The 23,800-nt window shown below is 51.0% G+C and overlaps 1 protein-coding gene across 20 annotated transcripts in view; it reads right to left on the minus strand.

The window, feature by feature from the left end:
- PLEKHA6 (pleckstrin homology domain containing, family A member 6) overlaps positions 1-23,800 on the minus strand; it is a 147,017-nt gene that overhangs the window by 58,211 nt on the left and 65,006 nt on the right. The window contains exons 1-2 of one of the 20 annotated variants that reach the window (XM_014549700.1): positions 6,425-6,576; positions 6,146-6,242 (exon numbers count right to left, since the gene is read on the minus strand). The exons of 15 other annotated variants lie outside the window; for them this stretch is intronic. The gene's annotated coding sequence lies outside the window, so the exon portion shown is untranslated. 4 more of the 20 variants (XM_014549701.1, XM_014549704.1, XM_014549697.1 and 1 more) reach the window with 4 other exon arrangements.

Raw genomic sequence — 23,800 nt, forward strand, 5'->3', positions numbered from 1 at the left:
CCCCCCCCCCCACCAGTGTGTGACCCGGCCCTCCCCACGTCTGGGTGACCCAGAGATGCCGCAGGGCCTCCAGGACTCCCGTGTCCTTCACATTGATACATTACTGAATGCCGCTCCTGAGACAGCCGTTCCTTAACTGTCTGAACACAATGTCCCTTCAAGTGTTAAACACTGTGGTTCTTGGCCCAGAGATCGTCATGGGCAGGATGCAGGCATGGCCCCTCACACCCTGTCCCAACGTGGAAAACTGGGCCACCCAGTTCCCTGGGGCCCCTCACACTCCCGTCCCTGCTTTGGTTTGCTCCCTGCGAGGGGAAGGACAGTGAGAGGGGGAAGGCAAGGAGCTCCGGGGTGCCAGCTCCACATCTTCCTTCTCCCAGCCCTTCCTTCCCAGTGGCCCTGCTCAGCCAGATAGGAGGGGGAAGGAGGCTCCAGTCCCCTCCCTGCAACCTCCACATTGCCTTCTCCTGACAGCCACAGGGAAGGAGTGCCGAGAGGTAGGGCAGGGCAATCATTAATTACCCCGCCTCCCCAGCTGAGCCCCACCCCAACCCCCTACCCTTCAGAGGCTGAGGCGGCCCAGCTGTCCTCTCAGCCCGTGGAAGGTCATTCGCTCCCAGCTCAGCAGCTTTGGTTCTGGCCCCGCAGAGAGCTGTGACCGACCCACCGGGAAGAATTCCACAAAGTAAGTGTTTGCATGAAGCTGGGCTGATGTCCCTCCTTCCACACCCTCCAAAGCTACAAATGCCTTCTTGGGTCCCAATCCAGCAACGTGAGAGGGACAAGCTGTTCTATGCCTTCGTTTCCTCCTTTTAAGAATGAAACAATGGCAATAGCGATGTCCTGTTCAGACAGCACCACTTTCCCACCAGCCTGGACAGCAGAGGAGGAGAGGAGATAGTGCCGAGAGGGGGTGCAGAACTGAGGGAAAGAACCGCATGCAAGGACGTAGTCTCTGGTCCTCACGTTGGGAGGAAGGCAAGGCCCATTTTAGAGTCAGGGACACTGAGGCCCACGGCCCCAGCTATGGCGACAGGAGAGACAAGACAAAGTTCCCGTGTCCTTGGTGGCCCCAGTCCCTTCTATCTACCCAACCCAAGCTCTTTGTGTCCAGGAAAGAAAATGAAGAGAGTTTCGTGGCCCAGGGTGATTCCAGCTCCACAGGCTGCTGGGGGACACAGGGATGAAAGGCACAGACCTCCCACTCGTGACTCCTGTGGGCATAGGTCTGGGGACTGTGTGATGTGGGGGGGGTGCTGTCTAGGTATAGAGGTGTGGCAGGACAGCCACACCCACACTGCACACAGCCTAGCCTTCTTTGTCACTGTGTCCTGGCCAGCACCTAGCACATAGCAGGACCCGAATGGCCGTCTGATGGCGCGGCTGTGGAGGTGGGCTCGGTCTGCCCACGGTGCGGGCGGGGGCATGTGCCTTCTGCTTTGTGGTGTTGAATTGTGAGTGGGAGAGGCAGGAGAGCTCAGCCTCAAATCCTCTCACGGGATCCCATGGGCCGGTTCTCCATCTGCTCCGGGCCCCTCCTCTCCCTGCCCCTCCCCTACTGGCCAGCCCGACTCCGGTAAGAGTCTACAAAGCAGAGGACTTGTCTGGGGAGGAGGAGAGCAATAAATCAACGGGAGTGGGAGAGCAGGAGCTGGGCGACTACTTCCGGAGGAAGGAGCCTTTCCCTGGGGGCAGGGGGAGGTGCACGGGGTGAGGGTGCAGAGGCAGGTGGGATGGCAGCAAAGCTCCAGGGCAGGTTGCTCCTGGGGCCCAGGGAGGCTCAGCTGCATGTGCCTCCTGGGCTGGGAGTCACGGGCCAGCGGGGACACACATGGATTGTGGGAAATTCTGAACACGTCCTTTGCCAGGACTGAGTCTGGAACGTCCCATGTGCTTGGGGAGCTTGCCTAGCGCTCTGGGGGCAGAGGAATGTCCTGGATTGCTGTCTGCTGTGGTGGGGACCCAAAGGGAGCATGGAGACGGGCCACCGGCGGAACCAGCCAGAAACCAGCCGTGCCTGGAGGGTCGCCGGTGCCTTCTCCCTCTAAGGACTGAGGACAACCACCAGAGCTCCTGTGGCATCTCGAGCAGAAAAGCACGATGTGGAGGGAAAGGACTTGTAGACATTTGAAGAAAGTTGTCTGATGAAGACAAAGAATGGACCGTGCGGACTACCCTGAAGGAAAGGGGGGCAGGGCTCCCAGAGCCAGGAGTTGCTTTTTCCTTCCTGGGCCTCAGTTTCTACATCTGTAACCTGGACGGATACCGGAGTTGCTGGGGGGATTAAACAAGATCACACTGAACATCTAGGACAGCACTTTTCAACCTTTTCATCTCCTGGCACACATAGACTGATTACTACAATTCTGCGGCACACCAAGAAATATATATTTTTTGCCAATCTGACAAAAGTATAAATTTGATTGATTTACAAAAAAATAAAAGTGATTTTACCTATACTTGTATTATAAGGTTTTCTGGTACCAAGTATTAACCAATAAGGTACAACCTTATTATGCAATCCTATATAATAATCCTATATAATAAAGAGGTAATATGCAAATTGACCATCATGCCCTTGCACAAGATGGCCAGCAGGGGAGGGCAGTTGTGGGAGACCAAGCCAGCAGGGGAGGGCAGTTGGGGGTGAACAGGCCAGCAGGGGAGGGCAGTTGGGGGAGACCAGGCCGCGATCAGGCCAGCAGGGGAGGGCAGTTGGGAGGGAGCAGGTCTGCAAGGGAGGGCAGTTGGGGGGAACCAGGCCTGCAGGGGAGAGCAGTTAGGGGTGACCAGGCTAGCAGGGGAGGGGAATTAGGGGTGACCAAACGGGCAGGGGAGGGCAGTTAGGGGCAATCGGGCTGGCAGGGGAGCAGGTAGACATCAATCAGGCTGGCAGGGGAGTGGTTAGGGGGTGATCAGGCTGGCAGGCAGAAGCAGTTAGGGGCAATCAGGCAGGCAGGCAGGCGAATGGTTGGGAGCCAGCAGTCCTGGATTGTGAGAGAGATGGCCGCCAAGGGGTCTCAGATTGGAGACCCCTTGAATGAATTTCGTGCACTGGGTCTCTAGTGTAAACAATAAGATGCAACCCTAGTATATGACCTATATATTTATGGTTCAAGATCAGACAGCTATTGCTGTGTTGGCTGTTGTCATTTTTTATTTGACAGTCTTAGGGAAAAGGGGTCAGTGCCCCTGATAAAGAGTCAGGTATTGCATGCTTTAGAAATTCTTGGGGCACACCGGTTAAAAATTGCTAGTCTAGGGAAATGCTTGACACCCAATAGTTGCTCAGTAAGTGGCTGATGTCACAATCATTAATAAAGTAAAGGGATAAAATAAAACAAGTAGCACTATCTCAGATCTGTGCCAGCCAATTTAATAGCCATTAGTCATAGGTAGCTATTTACAATTAATGCATTCAAATGAAATAAAATTAAAATCCAGTTCCTCAGTCATACTGGCCACATTTCAATGGCGGCCGTGGCTGCCACAGTGGGTGGGGCAGCGGTAGCAGCTCCACGGGCAGGGCGGTCTATTGGACGGCGCTGGGCTCGGTGTCTCCAAGCCACTCTCCAGCTCTAACACTTAACTCCCGACCCGCTTGTCCTTCCACAGCTTGTGCTCAGGGTCCTCAGGGAATCACATGTGCCCTGAGAGTCCTCCGTTAAACAAAGAGGAAGGGGAACCTACTGCCAATAACAATAACAAAAATGTTGAAAATCTAAAACCAAATAATACATTTCAAAATCCAATTAAAATTAATTTGGATAATCCATCATTTTTGAATAGTATATGTATGAAGACCCCCCCTTCAGAGTTTAAAACTATTGTTACTAACAACCCTACTGGGGCAGGTGGGGGTGGGCGAGGCATTAGGGAAAGGTTATAGCATAGCTCCGGGAGGTGAGAGAGGAGAGATGAAAAGGGGGAGAGGTCAGGAGGAAAAGTCTAGACACACAGGGACGTGTTCCTCCCTCCTGACTGCCTTTTTTTTTTTCTTTTTTGCTTGGATTGGCCAACTTCTGGCCGAGGCTGGAGGTGGGGAGAGGAAAAGTGGTCTGCAGGGTCTTTTGGTCTAGAGCAGCGGTTCTCAACCTGTGGGTCACGACCCCTTTGGGGGTCAAACGACCCTTTCACAGGGGTCGCCTAAGACCATCAGAAAACACACATATAATTACATATTGTTTTTGTGATTAATCACTATGCTTTAATTATGTTCAATTTGTAACAATGAAAATACATCCTGCAGATCAGATATTTACATGACGATTCATAACAGTAGCAAAATTACAGTTATGAAGTAGCCACGAAAATAATTTTATGGTTGGGGGTCACCACAACATGAGGAACTGTATTAAAGGGTCGCGGCATTAGGAAGGTTGAGAACCACTGGTCTAGAGCAAGACAAGCCAGCAGGAGAGGGCGGGGGGACCTAGGAGCTGCCACCAAGGACAGCGGGCTTAGGAGTCTTCCTTCCCTGCACCTGCCCGGTCCCCACCCAGCACCCACCCAGACCTGGATGGAACCTGTGCTAGCACATGGCACATGAAGCAGGGGCCAGGGTCTGCTCGTGGGCAGCTGTGGCTTAGAGAAGGGAGGACGGAAGAGGTACTCCCAGGCCTAGACCCCAGCCTGGAGCCCAGACAGGAAAGAGGGGCCCTGGGGAGGAAGGGAAAAGGGGGGAGAAAGGGAATCAGGTAAGGGGCACTGCTGCTCTCTCCCTGTGCCCCTGCCGTGCAGTGGCCTTGAAGGAAGACGAGCCATGACAGGAGGAACCATGCTTTGGGAGGTCAGTAGAGAGGAAGACAGGTCTGGGCCAGGACAGAAGCCAGTCTTGGTAAGTGACACCTGAGTAACAGGTGCCGCTGCCTACACCTGTCGGAGCATATGAGTAACCATCCTGCTGCTGCAGCTTCTGGCTGGGCCTGGGAATAGCACGTGCTACATAATTCACAGGGCCCCGTGCAAAACAAAAATGCAGGGCCCCTTGCAAAGTAAGACTCTCAGGATGGCAACAGCAGAGGGGTGCACCAAGCTCTCCTGAGCATGCAGGGCGACTGCACGGGTTGCACGCCCAGGGAGCCCCCACGGGCTGGAGTGCCCATGCCCCCGTGTGCTTCTCCCAAAGGCTGGTCACATGGCGGCTCACTCCCGGTACAAGGCAGAGCACGACCCGTGGCCCCCTCCTCTCCAGTCTCTACCCCCCCCCCCCCCCCCCCCCCTCCACATGCCCAGAAACTGGCTATTGTGCTCTTGCCCTGCGGCGCCCAGGGCTGGCACCTCCCCCTCGCTGAGCCTGGTTTCTGTTTGCCCGCGGGCAGTCCAGCCAGAGAAAGCACCAGGAAGAGCCAGCACCCTGTGGGTTAGCCCTATCTCTCGGATCTGCCTCAAGACTGGCACGGGGCGCACTCTGTGCCTCCCACAGACGCCTCCGGGGCCGCCTCCCACCACCATGATTTCACCCCAACCTCTTTCCTCCCCAGAAAGAGGCCGAGGACAAAAGGGCTCCCGGCTTAGGGGGCAAAGTCAACAGTTCTGCTTTGGAGGCTAGTAAGGCCCTCATTTCCGTCACGTGCATGTGCGGGCACACACGGACCTCAGCTGAGAGCAGTCGGCTGGTCCACCCCCTGCGACAGAGCCAGGCGCTCTGGTCACACTTGTCACGAGACAGGGCCGAGTGGGAGAGCCGTGTTTCGGAGGTTGCGGGAATGAGGGTCCTAAATGGGAAGTTGAGGACAGCGGCCAGCAAGCACCTGCACCCAAAAGATTGGCCGCCTTTCTTCCTAGGTTTCAACTTTGCTCCCCAATGACAACTTTGTCTTCGTAAGGAGTTAAGAGTTCTCCCCCCAACTCTCTGCACCGGCTGTGTCTCCCGTCCACGTCTCCAGCCTAAATAACAGGGATGCAGGGCAGGCACATCTCAGTCTCCTCCGGCTGCGCCTCCTCCCCAGCCGTCCCAGGAGGTCGGCCCTCGAGAGGCCCGCGCTGTGCTCTGCCCGGAGCAGGAGACAATGGCTCCGAGAGGGAGGCAGAGCGGCCGCGGCAGCTTTGTGTGGGGTGGCCAGGGACCATTGTCTCCGCCTCGGAACAATGGTTTGCATCTCTGGCTCCCGTGCCCAGTAGTTCGCCCCCTGGATGGACTAACCCAGCCCTGGAGGTTCCCTTCTAATAAACAGGCAGGATACAGAAATCTGGCTCCAAGCTGGGGGTTTGTGTCCGGTTGCAACAAAAGCCGGCTCCAGCTGAAGAAAAGACATGAGTGCATCCGAGTGTGCCCTCACCTGTCCCAGAGCCACCCAGACAGACAGACACACAGACAGGGGACAGACAGCCAACCACTCACTCACCGGAGCACTCTGTGGGCCCTCTGCGCTCACTCCTGTCACACTCAGCAATAGGGAAAAGGCTTCCCTTGAATACTCACCAGGTCCCTGGGGGGTAGCAATCATTAACAGCCACACATGCTGGCTGGCCTTAACCCCTTCAGCGCTGGGCCGGCTCCAGCTGGCTGGTGGGCCGCCCTGTCCCCTCTCCCCAGCCCCGAGGAAGTGGCAGCTCCCACCTTGCCGCCACGCCACGCACCTGAGCAAGCGCTGCCTCCCATGTGCAGGGGAGCCCTCTAGTCCCACCCCGGCCGCCCCGCCTGATTGGCGCTCACTCGCAACCTGAGGCGCTGGGCTCTGGCACGATGCCCAATTGGATGAGCCCACATTATGAAATATTTGCTTCACGGGCCAATAGAGGAGCCGGGATCTGGGGGAGGGATGATATTTTTATTTATTCCTGGTGGAGGGAGCGCAGACAAAGGTAGTCATAGCATTCCCAGCCCGGGACAGAGGCCGTGGGAGGCGGGCCGCGGAAGGGCCTCTGTCCGGGTCCAGCGCACAATCCCTGCAGGTGGCTGAGCAGTTTCAGCTCCTGGCTGTTTAGCTAGAGGGTTTCTTTGCTTAATCACGGCCCGCCTCACTCAGGAGACTGGAGAGTGGCACTAGGAACTGAAATAGAAAGGAAGAGGGGAAACATCTTGACAGGCCAAGGACTGCTCGGGTCTGCGTGAACTACGTGGCCACAGGTCGTCTCTACAGGTCATCGTAGCAGAAATCATTTTCACACCCTTGCAGGATGCAGATGAAAGGTGGGCAGGAATGGGGAGACACGGATCCCCTCTTCATCCCTTTAAAAATAGGTGGCTGATTTGGGGAAATCTACATCCAGCATAAAAGTGTCTCCGTGTAGGATGCATGTAAATCTACACAGATATGTGCGAATGGGGAGCTCCAGGCTCTTTGGAGTTAAGTCCGGGGCAGGATTTTTCTAGTTTGAGCAAAACATCAGGTAGTCTCCAAAGCCTGTATCAGAGCATCTCACCAGAGCAAAGATATGAGCAGAGAGAACATTAAGAGCTCAATAAACATATTTATGGAACGTTCACTACACAGAAAGCCTTTAAGTGCCGTCTAGTAGGGATTTTAAACCGATCATGAATATGATGGGATATACAGGAGAATGCAAATGCCCTCACGCTCACACCCACCATGAACACTCTCTTCCCTTTTCAGGTCCAATGGGTGATGGGGCTGCCCCACCTCGGGCCAGCCTGGGTCTAGTCCTGGCACCTTCTCCTTATCACTGCTGGTTCCTGTTTGGCTATCAGTAGCCCAGCCACTGTGGCTCAGGACCTGGGCTTAACGCAGCCGGGGGCCTTATCTTATCTGCCGGGCTGCCTCCCCAGTGGCCTGATGGCTGGTTGGCCCCGGTCTCTTAAAGGGGCTACACTGCACTGTCACCTGTTTCATTCACCCCCCAAGCATACCCCCCAAACCCGGGGAGCGCTGCCCATGGAGGGTCAGATGCACCAGACCACCCCCTCTCTGGCACCCTTTACAGCCACAGCTGACCGCAGGGCTGCTAATGGAATGTGCTCGTGACTTAAAACAGGGAAAGATGCTGATGTTTTAGATGCCGTTTTAAATGCGTAGCATATCATGCAAATACCCTGCACCTCCGTACTTCCAGGCTCCTGCTCTGTTAAGTTTTAAAAAGCGGATCAGGATACAAAGTCCATATTCTTTTTTTAAAAATCCGTTGTATCTCTACATACTAGTTGCAAACAATGAAAAATTAAAATTTTAAAACATCACAATAGTGTAAAAATAGGAAATATGGATAAATTTACAAAAGATATGCAAAATCTGTACACTGAAAACTACAAAGCATTGCTGAGAGAAGTTAACTAGAATCCAAATAAAGGGAAAGATAAACTGTTTGCCTGGACCAGAAGACTCAATCTTGTTAAGAGAGCAATTTCCCCATATTTTTCCATGGAGTCATCACAATGCCAAACAAAATCCAAGCAAATTCTTTGTAAACATTGACAAGCTGATTATGAAATGTATATGGAAATTCAAAGGACCTAGAATAAGTAAAACTTTGAAAAAGAAGAATAAAGTTAGAAGACAGACTACTGACTTATAAGCTACAGTAATCAAGATAGTGTGGTATTGGCATATAGATGTATAGATAAATGTTTATTAACCAATCTCACCCCAGTGAATTCAAATTAAAACAGCTAAATGGAACAGAAGAGTCCAACGATAAACCATGCATATATATATGGTCAACTGATTTTCAACAAAGGTAAAAAGGCAATCCAGAGGGGTAACGTAGTCTCTTCAATACAGGGTGCTGGGAGAACTGGTGATCACGTACCGAAACAAAACAAAAATCCTGACCTACAAACATTCAAAAATTAACTCAATCAAGAACGGATGGTGTTGCTCAGTAGTTGAGCGTCAACGCATGCACTAAGAGGTCGCTTGTTTGTTTCCCTGTCTGGGCACATACCCAGGTTGCGAACTAGGTGCCCAGGAGGGGGCATGCAGGAGGCAGTCAATCGATGTTTGTCTCTCATCGATGTTTCCATCTCTCTATTCCACTCCCTTCCTCTCTCTATAAAAATCAATTTTAAAAAAAGATTTAAAAAAATTAACTCAAAATCAACTAATATCTAAATGTAAGAGCTAAAACTAGAAGAAAACAGGAGAAACAACTTAATGACTTTGGGTTTGGCAAGGATTTCTTGAATTAGACACAAAATGCACCAACAATAAAGAAAAATCAATAAACTGAACTTCACTAAAATAAAAAACTTTGCCGTTCAAAAGACACTCTTACAATAAATGACAAGGTAAGCCATACACTGAGAGAAGAGATTTGCAAAACATGTAACTGGCATCAGACTTTTATGTAGCACACATAAAGAACTACTACACTTACTATTAAGATAGCAAAAACACAATAAATAATGGGCAAAAGATTTAAACAGACACTCCGTCAAAGAAGGTATACAAGGTCAAAGTGCATGGAAAGGTGCTCGATGTCACGGTCTCTAGGAAAACGCAAATACAAATGAGCTAACACCACAGACCCAACAGAACAGCGCCAATGAAAACTGACCATACCACGTATTGGCACGAATGTAGATGACCTGGAACTCAGACACTTCTGGTGACAATGTAAATGGCATCTCCACTTTGGAAACGTTTGGCAATTTCATTTAAAGTTAAACATACAGTTATCAAACAAGCCATTGATTCTCTTGGGTTTGTACCCAAAAGAAATGCAAGCACATGTCCACACAGAGATTGTACACAAATGGTCAGAGCGTTGGCAGACCCCAAACTTCAAACACCCAAATGTCCATGAAAAGGTGAATACAGTGTATGTGTCACACCCATACAACGAATCTGCCTCAGCAACAAAAAGAAGTGAATTACTGATCTCCACAACATGGATGCATTTCAAAATAACTACACTGAGTGAAAGAAGCCAGCCCCTCCACCAATAAAAGTGTATAGTGTCCGATTCCATTATATAAAATTCTAAAAAGAATGCAAACTAATCTATAGTGACGGGAAGCAGATCAGAAGTTGCATGGGGAGGGAGTGAATAGAGGAATTTCAAAGAGGCAGGAAGAAACTTTGGGATAATGCATATATGTGCACTATTTTAATTGTGGGTATAGTTTCACAAAACATCAAATTTTACCCTTAATACTAGTAAAGGTATATAAAAGGGGGGAGCCTTCAGCAGAGACACTGAAGAAAACCACCCAGCTACGCTTGGCCCACCCATTACGTCTGCACCGTGATGGAATGTGGATGGAGGGGGCAGGATCCAGCTTTTCCTCGTGACCTGCTTTAGTTTGACAGAAATGCTGATTAAAGGCAGGGATGGGCTTAGCCCCTGAATCAGCCAGGACTCTTCTCAGTGATTTAGGTCAAATAATGTGGCCGATCTGAATGTGGTCTTTATAAAAAGAAAGGATTATTTGTTTTATGACAGAAGGGATAATATTGAATAAAACCCTTTACATTCCCAAAGCACACTCATCATTCTCTCATTTGGTTCCTTTATGGTCCTATGAGGTGGGCAGAAAAATATTAACACCTTCATTTCCCAAAACAAAACAACCAACTCCCCTCCCCCCCACATACAAACCCCTGAAGCTTAAAGAGGTAAATATAACCCAGCTCCTATATGAAAAGCAAGGCTGAATCCTACAGTTGGTCCAGATCTATCTCCTGCTTCCTCAGACCTGCCCCTGCAGCCTGGCAAACACCCTCCCCCTGCCCCTCGGGCCGGCTTTGTCCCAGAGCCATGGGGAACGTGGACCTGCACCCCGGTGCTCACCCAGCGCCGGGCGGATGCTCTGGACAGCGGCCAGTCACAGACCTGGAAGGGGCTCCCAGGATGGATGAAAACAGGGGCAGATCCAGGGTCAGAATAGGTTCAACAAAGGGGAGTGGTCAATGTTAAGACCGGGAAGACTGGTAGACGTGAGGGGATCCAAGGATCTAATTAGAACACACATCTGATGAGAAAAGAGGGGGGAAATCTAACCCAACACCCCTCCCAGGGCAGGAAGTCTGGTGGGTGTGGAAGCAGCTGGAAGCTGTTAGAGGCTCCAGGCCAGAGCCCCGGCTGGACGCCAGGCCTCTGTGTCCCTCCTCTCCCTCCTGCTCTCTCTGTCCCCCATCCTCCCTCCTCCTCTACTCTGGCCGGGGTGCAAGAATAGTGCTGGCCGGGCGCCCACCTCTCTCTCCCTTGTTCTGAGGACAGGATGATGGGAAAACCTGCAAAAATTCAGTAATCAGGATTAATAATATTTTAATGCAAAATTTTAAATAAACATGAATGCAAAAAAAATCTGTGACGAATGAAGTATTCTCAATAAAGACCGGATCAGAATTACTGAATTTCCCTTTTGCTCGAGGCGCCCACATGGCTTGGAGGGGCACTGGTCCTGGTCCGGGCTTTATTGAAAAGGTTGATATTTTGTTCTTCGTGAATTTTTTTGTACTTCTTTTTATTTTTTAAGATACTGCATTAAAATAATGTGGCCGACCTGAATATGGTCTTTATGAAAAGAAAGGGTTATTTGTTTTAGGACAGAAGGGGAAAAATACCAAGTAAAACCCTTTACGGTTCACAAAGCACTCTCATCATTATCTCACTGGGTTCTTTTATGGCCCTCTGAGGTGGGCAGGAAAATGTTGTTTATCTTGATTACTGAGTTTTTGGACCTCCTCTTACCCTTTGAGCCTAAGGAGAGTGCCTTACCCTGTGAGTCTGGGGGAGGAAGAGGGAGAGGGGGGGACTGGACAAGGTGCAGGAAGGACCAGGGAGCTCTTCAAACATCCTCGGTGCCTGATCAACAAAGAAAAGGCTGAGAAACGCCTCCAGTTTTAAGGGGGGTAGAAATATGGTCCTGGATTAAACTCTAATGACATTATTAGGGCAACTGGTGACATTTAAATACGGGCTGCATAGAAGAAAATAGTATTGCAGCAATGTTCTATTTCCTGAATTGGTTCACTGGGCTGTGGTATGCAAGACAATATCCTCGTTTTTAAAGGGAAAAAAAAGATGAAGAGAGCCCAGAGGGTGACCGCTGCCGGAGAGCCACCAGCGGGGACAGTGGAGAAGGCTGATGGCAGGAGGTCTTGTCCAGAGACTGGGTACTGGAGGGCTGGTTGGGCATTTTTCTCCCGAAAAAAGAATTAACCTTTAATTCCTAAGTCACTCCTCACCCTCCCCAGGAAGACTTGGGTATCCTCATAAAAAAAGGAAATTCACACTTACCTAAGCCGTGACCCTAGCAAGCGCCTGTCCTGGGCTGATGGAGGAGAATCCTGAGAGGCCAGGTAAGCGGCCCAAGGCTACAGTTAGGAGGTGGGTGGGCTGGGATTAGAGCCCAGGACACAGTCCAAAGGCAGCTCTCTTCCCACTTCGCGTTCTTGTGCAAATCGAAATTCCCTTCTCATGCATCATCCTACAGCTAATCTCCTAGTTTATTTTTACTAACTTGAATCTGCACTGGCCTTGAGATTGTTGGCTCTAGAGTCAGACTGCCCCAGTTGAAATCCTGGCTCCACCAGTTACCACCTAAGGGGCTTTGGGTGAGTGACTTAATCTCCCTCTGCTTTCATTCCCCAGCTGCAAAAAGCATTAATATAAGAACCTGCTTCGTGGGTTTTTTCAAAGGATTAAATGAGATGATACAAGCAAAGATTTCAAGAGAGGTCGGGGCACCTCGTAAGTGCTCAATAAATGTCAGTGATAATTCCTCCCTGCCCCTGCCTTGGACTGTCCACTCATGGGAAGCAATGGCCTTCCAGTGACGATAGAACCCCTCGGCACTTTGACAGATGAAGATGGATGCGTAATAATTGCTCCTAAGGAAGTTATCCATCAAGATGGCACTGGACATTAAATCTAGTTTGTAATGCCCTTACGCCACCTCCCACTTCCTTTTCCCGAGGAGTCAGAATAATCCACACCTGTAAACTCAGGGAGGTCTGCCCCCAGCACTCTGTGACCTGGGGGTGAATTTTTCCTGTGTCATATCACACTTGGAAGTTAAAAAGCAAGTCAGTTCGCCCGGCCAGCATGGCGCAGTGGTTGAGCATTGACCTATGAACCAGGAGGTTCGATTCCCGGTCAGGACACATGCCCAGGTTGCAGGCTCGATCCCCACTGGGGGTTGTGCAGGAGGCAGCCAATCAATGATTCTCTCTCATTATTGATGTCTCTCTCTCTCTCCCTCCCTTTCCCTTCCTCTCTGAAATATATATTTCACAGGTAATCTTTCTGTCTTAAAAAAAAAAAAGCAAGTCAGTTCTGGGGTTACATCACTGGGGTTGCATCACTGGAGTTAACTGGGAAGACAAGTTCTAGTGCTTTCGCTGTACCCATCCACTATATATAACATGGGCTACTGCTTGCCCCTGAGACCCACTGGACATGAGACAGGGCCTCATCTTGCCCCTAGAGTCAAAGAGAGGACAAAAGAGGCCACGGAGTCCTGAGTGGTTCCAGTTCTCCGGGAAGCCCCTCTCCAGGGCTGATTCCCACCCGGAGCCATCTGCCCACTTCAGAGGTGTGGGTTCGGGAGGACCCAGAGCATGAAAAAGTGACAAAGCCAGCAGATTATGTGTAGGGGTCTGCAGAGGAGCAGGCCAAGGGCAGGCTGGTCAAAGGTCAAGCAGCCTCAGGCGTAGCCCCGATGGCCCTTCTGTAACAAAGGCAGAGCTGGAGCGGGCAATCCTATATAATAAAAGCCTCATATGCAAATTGTTCCACCAGGAGTTCGACCCAGAAGACACGGGAGAGCAGAGGAAAGGGCTGTGTGAAGCGGCAGCGAGGAGAGGAGCGGGTTGTAGGTGCTGCTGCAAGTGCAGAGCCAGGGTTTGTGGGCCCCACAGCCCATTCAATGTGGGGTGTCCTCATACAAAAAAGAGAGACCGCCAATACAAATTACACAGGACCCTGGGAGGGCCAGTGCAGGTGAGGGGCCGGGCGGCATCGCTCCACGGGAAGCTGGCCCCACGCCTGTCAGTATCCCTGACCTTGTCGCACACTCGCCTGTGCTCATCTGAGCCCCCTGGCCCTGCCCTAGCACTGTGTCTCTCCCTTCACACAGTGCTTTGCTGGACCTGAGCTGTTTCATGGCTGAGAGCAAGAATTAGAGCCCCCAGCCCTTGGAATTAAATCCCTCCCCGTCACTGCAAGGGGGGATTTGTGTTTTGCATGCCTTCCCCGCCCCCTCCAATGCATGACACCATCACCATTACCCACCACCAGGCCCAGGCCCTCCCCACCCATGCACTTTGCTGTGGGGAGCCCCACCTTCCCCAAAGGGCACGGCAGGGACCCTCCAAGCTGCCAGAAGGGGTGAAACCGCAGCTCCCCCAGCCTCCTGGCCCCCTACATTCCAGCCCCGCGCCCAGAGTTTGACCTCCTCTGCGGCTGGCTGCAAACGGGCTCTGTTACAGAAATAGCCCAGCTCCTGGGCCCCTGCAGGCCCTCCCCCTCCTCTCAGAGACACCCCCACCTCCAGGGGAGTCAGGCGAGATCAGAGGGAAGTGCTCAGCTCTCCGGTCCTCTCCCACACGCCCTGGCAGAGCACAGCCAAGTGGGCCTGCCTCCCACCCGCCCAGCCCCAGCACTTCTGCTCCGTGGCTGCCATTACACCGGGCGGGGTGAGAGGTTTGGCGGAATAAGGCATGAAGGATACATAAAGAAAACAGGGTTCAGCATCATGAAGAGATTATACAATCGACCCCTCAGTTCGTCTCTCCTCTGCTCTGGGGTTTGAAGCAAAGGGGATGACTTCATAGTCACTCAGTGGATCCTAACCTAAACAAGATGGCACCCTCATGAGCCCGAGGTGGAATGAGGGACAGTGGGTTCAATTATGTTATGAATGACTGAATTCAGACAGTGATGAGCTTTTGGATGCTGACTCCCTGGTGTCTGACGAGACAATGAAATCTCCAAGGAAGGACTTTACTGAAAGAATAGAGTCTTACCCATGGGTGAGGCAGGGGGCCTGAGTGGCCTTCCAGGTTCAGGTCCCTTGCCTTCCCTACCCACAGGGAGTGGCAATGACACCACAGCCATGCCCGGGGCTCCTTCAGCCACACTGCCCGCTACCTACTAGGTCTTGTCCGTCCCCAGGGTCAGGCAAGGAGAGAACTGAACAAGAGGGTTGGGGGTGTGTAAACTCGCCACACCAAACTCCTTAAGCTTGGCTGGAGGTCCAAGAAGGGCTAATGTTGCCATAGTAGAAAGTGTGTACCCCTTTCTAGAAGCTGCCCTCACCCCGATACCCGCATAGCTGCAGTGGAAATAGCCATGTTCTAAAGGCTGACACTCTCTCTTGGTGATGGGTAGCCAGCTGAGCCCAGCTCAGCCAAACCCCTTGCCGGGGATGAGATTTGGGATTGAGAGAAAAGTGATCCCTTCTCTCCAGGTGACGTGCACACAAGGGAGCTGCCGGAGGCCACCTTCCCTACCCTGGAGACTGACCGGGAGGTCACAAGGCCTCTGCAGGGAGAGCAAGAGTGAAGCCAGCACCGGAGAGGAATAAAACAGCAAGACCACATGTGAGGCATCGGCTTCTAGGTCCCAGTAGGTGCCGGTGGTCCGGCCATGTTTCTCTGACTTTACCATAAAACCCCCTCCGGGGCTCAGGCTGCTCTGAGCGCTTTCGGTAGCAGGTGCTCAGGAGTCCCAACTGCACGGGGAGGGCCAGGATGACCACAATGACCTCTGGAGGACCCAACATCTCAGCTCCGCAGGCACAGTTTGCATGAGGAAGACCAGGAAAGTGAAAGGAAAGAGGAAGGAGTGGCAGGTGTGCCCAAGGGCAGCAGAAGACCGTGCTGGGAGACCTCGGCTGGCCTACAGACAGGCTGCTGAGAGGATGGGATAAAGGGTAAGGTCGGAGAAAGCAGATCAGTTTCTACCATGAGATTTAGAAAAGCCCTGAGGGGGTTAGGAGGGAGCTGAGGGGGTTAGGAGGAAAGTGGGGCCGTAGGTGAGCTGAGATCCCTAATGAAGGCGCAGGTGAGCACTGCTGACGGACAGGCTTGGAAAGATCTGAACCAACAAGCAGACAGAGCTTGGCACATGTCCCACAGGACAGCCGCCTCTCAGGGGAGGACAACCCTGTGTTCCTTCTCCTGCACTCTCTACAGCAAGGGTGGGTTTGCTGCCTCAGAGCCTCACAGTCTCGCAGGCCAAAGGGTCTGATCTGGCCCTCCAGTCTTCTTAGGAAAACCTACTTTCCTGGCACCCATTTCATGAGCTAATGGTCCCTTTAAGACTATTCCCATCTGTTTTCTAGTTGGCTAGAGCAGATGTTCCTTGTTCCTATGGCAACTAACCTACCATCCTTCCTAATGGGTATCTTCCGAGTGCAGGACACAGCACCAAGCTCCTCACCACATAGCAACACCATGGACACGCGGGCCTGGATATTAAGAGTTCATATCTTATATGATCCAAGAGATGACCCCGAAATGGCAGTTGCCATCTAACAGCACTTAGAACGTAGGGGGAGAGGAGTTACCTATGCCGTTGCCCAGACAGCAGACCCAATAAAGTATTGTCCATCCTCCCAATAAAGTATTAAAAGCACATGGTGTGTGTCCAGCAGATTGAATTAGTACTTCCCTTGACCTTTTTCACATCACTCGTGAAGAGCAGTGAAACCCCCTAATTGAATTTTCCTTCTTCCCAGTTGCACAGCAACATCATCCTTATCCGGGGGTTTGTGATCCTTCTGGACAGTCCTTCTCCCAAGACAGGTTCCTACTCCAGGCAAGATTCCTGGCAGGGAGGGCTGTGCACCCCAGGGCTCTTCACAGGGATGGGGGTGTCCCCCTACAGGTGATGCTTCTCTCACAACACCCAGCATGACTCTATTGTTCCTGGCTCTCACAGTCCCCACAAAACCAGCTGGATTCATCTTGAAGCCATGATGCTGACTGAACTTTAGCTTTCTCTCTTCTGAGCCTCTACGGCAATGGTTCTCAACCTTCTGGCCCTTTAAATACAGTTCCTCATGTTGCGACCCAACCATAAAATTATTTTCGTGGCTACTTCATAACTGTAATGTTGCTGCTGTTATGAATCATCATGTAAATATCTGATATGCAGGATGGTCTTAGACGACCCCTGTGAAAGGGTCGTTTGACCGCCAAAGGGGCCGCGACCCACAGGTTGAGAACCGCTGCTCTACGGGATTCCAGAAGTCAATGTGTAAACACATGAAACCTATCAGGTGTACAGAAAGTGCCTCCCTAATCAGAGCTCCCACCCCCACCCTGGACTCTCCTCCACTCGCTCCTAGAGAGGTAAGTGTGTCACAGCCCCACAAAGAAGCCTGGCTCTGGAGGCGCCAGACCTGGGCTGGAATCACACATCGGCTGAATGGCATCAGGCAAGTCCTGCCCCTCTCGGAGCCCTCGCCTCCTCATCTGTGAAATGGGAAGGCTAACTGCACCTGATGGGATTTGGGAGGCAGTTCAGAACTTGTTCGCATTCCCAAATCCACAAGCACCTGAAAAGGGAAAGCTTTTCTCTCACCTGGTGGCAGAACCCAACATGACTTGACCCTAGTTAGCAGCAAAGCATGACCCGAACTGGCAGGAGACTCTATAGCCTTTCACTTATCCCAGGTACGTGGCTCTTTAAATAGGTCACGCTGTGGAAATATGAACATATTTGGTTTTGGAGCTGCTCCAGATGGGGCTGGAGGTTTTAGGTAATCACAGTGTGTGTCCCATGTCACCGTTCTGAACCCCATGGGCCCCAACGGTTTCAGATGACAAGCTGGAGCTGTCTCTGCCGCTCCCCCAGCCCCTGTAGATGGGGGTTTCAGGAGAGCCACCAGAGTTATTTAAACTCAAGATGCTGAGAGCCAAGCAGAGCACTTGCCCCATCACAATCCGGGTCTTTCCTGGGGCCCTGGGTTCCTGCAGCCTGGAGCCAGCTCCTCGGAACTCGAGTTGGCCTGGGGCAGGGAGATGATCCAAGGGCCAGCCCACAGCCCTTAAGGAGCCGCTGCTTTCCCACCCGAGCGAGCTGGCAGAGGCAGAGCACTGCTATTGGGTTGGACTTCAGGTAGAGACATGCCTGAGGATTCCTAACATACGTGCCTCCCAACTCCCCACCTCATTCGCTTCCAGCCCTCTCTCCACCTCATCACCCACAGCCTCATCTGTGCTACCTGCTCCTCGGAGTCATTCCCAGGGGGGATAGGTGGCTGAGCCTTGGGAAATGCTAACGGGTGGAAGGGGCCAATGTTTGTGGGAACTGAAGAAAGGGAAAGATGCTGTGAGGGAGATGATGAAGATGGGATGTTCTGGGGTGAGAAACCATCACATCCAACACACAGTGGAACAGGTTTGGCGTGTTTCTCCTGATGTGTTTCGTGGCCTCAGGAGGCTTTTAAAATGGGAACCCAGCCCTGGCCAATAACTGTGAACAATATTGGGCAATTGCTGTCCTCAGATCTCTTGGTTCCAAAAGTCTGTGGATCTGCTGTGTGGAGAAGACCTGTCTCATGCTGCCACCTGCAGCGACTTTTCCAACAAATATGCAATTGTTGGACAATAAGTAGGCCTACAATTCTTAAAACGATAATAGACTCTCCTCTTGCAACGTCAAAGTCTACCTCAAGTTCTGGGAAAGGCCCGACTGTCTGCCTCTAAGGCTGAGGCATGCACAGTTAAACAAATAGGATGGTGGCAATCAATTTTAACGCCCTCATTTTACAGGTGGGAAATCTGAGGCCCAGAGAGGAAATGACTTACCCAAGATCATGCAGTCAGATGAATAACCTCACCATGAAGGGATGGGGGCATCTTTAAGAGCCCAGTCATGTCTCTGTTGAACTTTACCCTCAGAAAAAGCCATGTTAAATGGTTAACACCTTCTGCCCTATTGGGTTGTCCATCTCAGAAGAGATCCCATCTCCAAGCATTTGACTGTACTCCACGTCTCTGTGTCCCAACTTAGGACAAAGTTCTCATTAACGCCTTCCTGGGGAAAGCCACCATTACTGGGGACCAGAAAGAGGCTAAGAACCACTGCCTTGTCACCGTCACTCACCTGCCCCAAACTTAGGTGGAGCCATCAGATAACCGATGGCAGAGATCTTCCACCCGCACTTCTTGGATCCTTTCTCGAGTTGTCTTTTTCCCTCAGCTAATTTGAATAGGTCCATAGTACCTGTCATCAGTCACAGCTGTAGGCTTTCCCATAGCAGTACTCTTAAGGACTATGCTGCTATACTGGCCTTTCACCTTCCAGAAACCTCTTGGCGAGGAGAATCTCATGCCCTGGGCTTGGACTTCCAGATCAGAAAAAGGGTCTTGGATAAATCTCAAAAAGAGCATCTATTCAATTTCTAGGGTGATTTCAAACGAATTTTCCCTAAACGATTTCTCTCCTACAAGTCTGCACACATGTGCAACACAACCACGTGTCTCAGGCTGGCAGCTGGGGCTGCCTGGGGATTCCCACATACTTGTTATTTGTTGCTATTCCAGGCCTGACTCCTCAGAAGGCCAACGACTCAGACACTTAAGCCTCTGGGAGCCTCCAGATCTAGAAAAGCTCCAGTTGAGAGCTCAGGAAGATCTGCCCTTCCTTTCTTCTTTTCTTTTCTTTTCTTTTCTTTTCTTTTCTTTTCTTTTCTTTCTTTCTTTCTTTCTTTCTTTCTTTTTCTTTTCTTTTCTTTTCTTTTCTTTTCTTTTCTTTTCTTTTCTTTTCTTTTCTTTTCTTTTCTTTTCTTTTCTTTTCTTTTCTTCTTCTTTCTTTCTCTTTCTTTCTTTCTTTCTTTCTTTCTTTCTTTTTTCCTTTCTTTCTTTCTTTCTTCCTTTTTGTTTTGTTAATCCTCACCCGAGGATATTTTTCCATTGATTTTTAGAGAGAATGGAAGAGAGGGGGAGAGACACAGAGAGAAGCATCAATGTGAGAGAGACACATTGCTTCCCGAACTCACCCCGACCAGGGCTGGGGATTGAGCCTGCAGCTGAGGAACGTGCCCTTGACTAAAATCAAAACCAGGACCTTCAGTCCACAGGCCGATGCTCTATCCACTGAGCCAAACCAGTTAGGGCAAAATCCACCATTTCAAAAACTGACAGCAAGATGTTTAAATGCCCTTGACCCTTGACCATCTGGTTACAAAGGTGTTTCCAAATGGACACCAAGACCCTGAATGTGAACTATACCTCATGCTGCTCCCATAATCGAATTTACAAAACCCCCCCACCCCCACCCCCGCAGTTTTCCAAAGATTGAAGGTGACATTCATCACTCCCAAAAGATAACTACAGGAACAGGAGCCGGCAAGGCCTGACCCCAAGCCTCTCCGAAAAGGGAGAGTGTCAGTCTCTCTGACAAAGGGGAAGAAGTGAGAGCGCATTCCTTTGCCCATGGCCTTGTTCTGAAGGTAGGAACCTCCTACAACTTAAAAATGGGGAAACCAAGACAACTTGAGTTTATCATGATCCAAGGAGGGAAAGAACAGTCAAGACAAGATCAGAATCCAAGTTTTCTGGAACTTTCCCCCAAAGAGCCCTTATCAGGGAAATTCTGGTCTGTCTGGAGAAGGGCCTGCCTGGAGGAAAATTTTTGGATTTCATGAACCAGTTAAATTTCAAAAAAAATGAAATTTAAGGAACCATTAAAAGTTTGCCAATTTTTAAATTTGCCAAATAAGGACATTTAAAAAGGCCAACTATATTGACTCTCCCCATCAGCTCATGAAAAGAATAAGAAAGCCATACTTCAGAATATTTAAATATATCCCCTGCTTACCCCCCAAAAAATCCTCTAAACTAAATACATTTTGCTTTCAAAAAAAAAAAATCAGTGTGCTCTCCCTGTTTTTGTCATTTCACCTAAGACTGGCGAAAACTCTGTCACACACCAAAATGTGATCATCACTGGGCCAGATTGGCCTCTCGATGTCCCTTTCAGCTTAAGCCTAAAAATTCAGAGAAAGACCCGAACTTAGGGATCGGGACCTTCCCAGGACGCCTAGGCTGGGCAGACGTGGCGGGGAGGAGGAATCAAGAAGCGTACGCTATTCTTCACGTAGGTAAATCCACTCTGTCAACTACAAAGACCTGAATAAATGTTGGTGGTTGTTTTCTAAATCCAGTGTTCGGGGAGCAGCTACCTCCAGGGAGCCCCTGAGTTTTACAGCTCCCGCCCCTGTGCAGATAATTCAGGGGGGAAGGGGGGAAACCAGTCTGTCCCGAGTTAAGTATTATGTGAGCTATAAAGGCCGTCCCTGGTGAGTGGCAGCATCAGATCCACACATCACAGACCCAGGCCCACTGCTGCCATTCCAGTTGCACAGTGAGAAGCCCAGGGAGGACTGACTCCGTTCCAGGGGGGAGTTTCACCTCTGCCTTCCACTGATTATTGCTCTTGCTCATTACTAAGCAGGAAAAGTGTGGGGGATGAAGGGGTAGAGGAAGTTGATACATATGGTGGTGCGCAGGGGAAATACACAAAAAGCACTGGATTAGGAGCTGAGTGTGGCTCAGTTGGTTGGGCAGCGTCCTGTGCACCTGGAGGTTGCAGGTTCGATTCCTGGTCCAGGGCACATGCCCAGGTTTCGGGCTCCATCCCCAGTAGGGGGCTTGCAAGAGGCAGCAGATCAATGTTGCACTCTCGCATCCATGTTGCACCCTCACATCAATGTTTCTCGCTCTCTCCCTTCCTCTCTTTCTCTAAAAAAAAAAAATCAATAAACTGTTCAGAGAGGAGGGAGAGGGAGTAAGAGATAGAAACATCAATGATGAGAAAGACGGGGGATTGAGCCCGCATCCCGGGCATGTGCCCTGACTGGGAATCAAACCCTGACCTCCTGGTTCATCGGTTGATGCTCAACCACTAAGCCACACTGGCCGGGCAATAAACTATTTTTTTTTTTTAAAAGGAGTTGGATCTTGATCCTAATCCTTGCCCTTCTGCATCTTTTGGCTCCAGTTTCCGCATCTCTGTTGAAAGACTGATATTCTTTCTGTCTTCCTTATAGGACTGCACTTAGATTGTGAGATCTCTGAGGGCAGAACCATGCCTTTCCCGGCTGTGCATGCTAAATAGATAACACAGGACCTCAGAGAGAACAGGGGTCCATAGACATCTGCTAAATTGAACCTCTGAAGTGCACTCCAGGCTTGAAAGCACTACATGACTGTATAAAGGAGGGGTTATTATTATCTGTTGGCCAAAATTATGCACCACACCATCTATCAAATATACAAAGACACTGGATTCTATTTGGAAGCAGCTGATGATGTAAATAAGAACTAATTTTTAGAAATGCCCTTAGTTTCCAAAGTAACCAGACTGCACAATAGTAATTATTTTGCCTAACAGATAGCTGTGCAGACTTCAATTGCACTGTACAATGTCTTGTGCTGAAGTGTGTTTCTGCGCACTTTGCCCAGCCCACACCACCGCTCAGCCATCTCTCTCGTTATCTCCCGAAGTCAGTAGCACACACTGGTGCGCTCACTATTTTGGGTTACATCTATATTGAGAGCTGGGGCCCCTGGTTGGCAGCGGCTTTGGAATGTCTGAGAGCTGTGGGCTCCTCGGTCCCCTCTCCTTGCTCCTTTCCAGCCACTCCGTGTTCTGCCTGCAGCTCACTCCACCACACGCTTCCAGTGCTTGTCTCACCACCCAAATGGGCTTTTCAAAGCCACCTCCAGCCTCTGGCAGAGTCCCACTGGCCTGGCCCACCCTTCCTGCCAGACCCTGCCTCACAGCACGGGCTGTCCACGGGGAATGACATCACCAGCCCCCCTCCGCCCTGCCCCCCAGACGAGGCAGGTCTTTGATCTCGGCTCCTGGCCACTGAGGAACACCATGCAAACCCTGGGAAGACAGCGCCACGCTCAACCAGCCTTACCCACCTGTCAGCTCCTCGCCCAAATGCCTGCTTTGGGGAAGAGTGCCAAGCCCCACCCGCTCCACACACTGGCCCCCACCCTGCCCCATGCCGAGGCACTAGGAGAAAGTGCTCCTGTCGCTTGGCCCTTCTCGGCTCTAATCCCTTTAGGCTGGTTCAAGCTAATTCCACATGGAGACCTCGCTGGGGTTCACACTGGTTCCACCTCCCACCGCGAGAGCCGCTACAGGACTCCCGGTTAGCTGGTGAGGAGGGTTCCCAAGTGCCCGCTCAACCAGGCCTGGCTCCAGGGCATCGGTCCTCTGGGCACACATCTCCGCACAGATCTTTGTCCCCACGTTCCCTCTGCAGCCCCTACTTCCCAGTGAGGAAATAGTCACATTCTAGATGCCAGAAATTTTCTCTAACTTCTTCATAGGAGACCCCAAAGGAAGATGGGACATTCTTATTTGTTAGGAAAGAAAGAGGGGATAAATGAAAGAAAAAGGAAGTAAAAGATTTGCTTTCAATATAATAGATGTGCCCCAATATGCGCCTTCTCTCTCTCTCTCTCTCTCTCTTTCATACATACATACACACACACACACACACACACACACACACACACACATGCCACTCCTCTTTGCCCAGCATGTGCATCCTTCTCCCTGGCCCCCTCCTGCTAGCTGGGGAGCCGCAGTCTCCTAGCCCAGGCCCCCTGGACCCGGTTTTACCTTCCATGCTGGAAGACTCGGACCGCTGACTGGGAAGGAACGAAACACTACTCCAGATCCGAGAAAACTGCCAAGGGTGGTGGATGCAGCTCCTGGGAGCAGGCGGAGCGGAGAGAGCCCGGAGCCCAGCAGTTCCCAGCCTTCCAAGGAAGGCTCTGGTGTCAGCTGTCTCCCTGCTCCGCACTGACTGAAAACCAGGGAGTCTCCCGATAAAGCAGGGTCTGAAATCCGAAACTGCAGGTTGGCCGAGTCCTATATAAACACACTCACACCCTGGCCCCTTGGTCTGATGGCTTAC

The sequence above is a fragment of the Myotis brandtii genome, unplaced genomic scaffold, assembly GCF_000412655.1.
Source record: "Myotis brandtii unplaced genomic scaffold, ASM41265v1 scaffold566, whole genome shotgun sequence".
Lineage (NCBI taxonomy): Eukaryota > Metazoa > Chordata > Mammalia > Chiroptera > Vespertilionidae > Myotis > Myotis brandtii.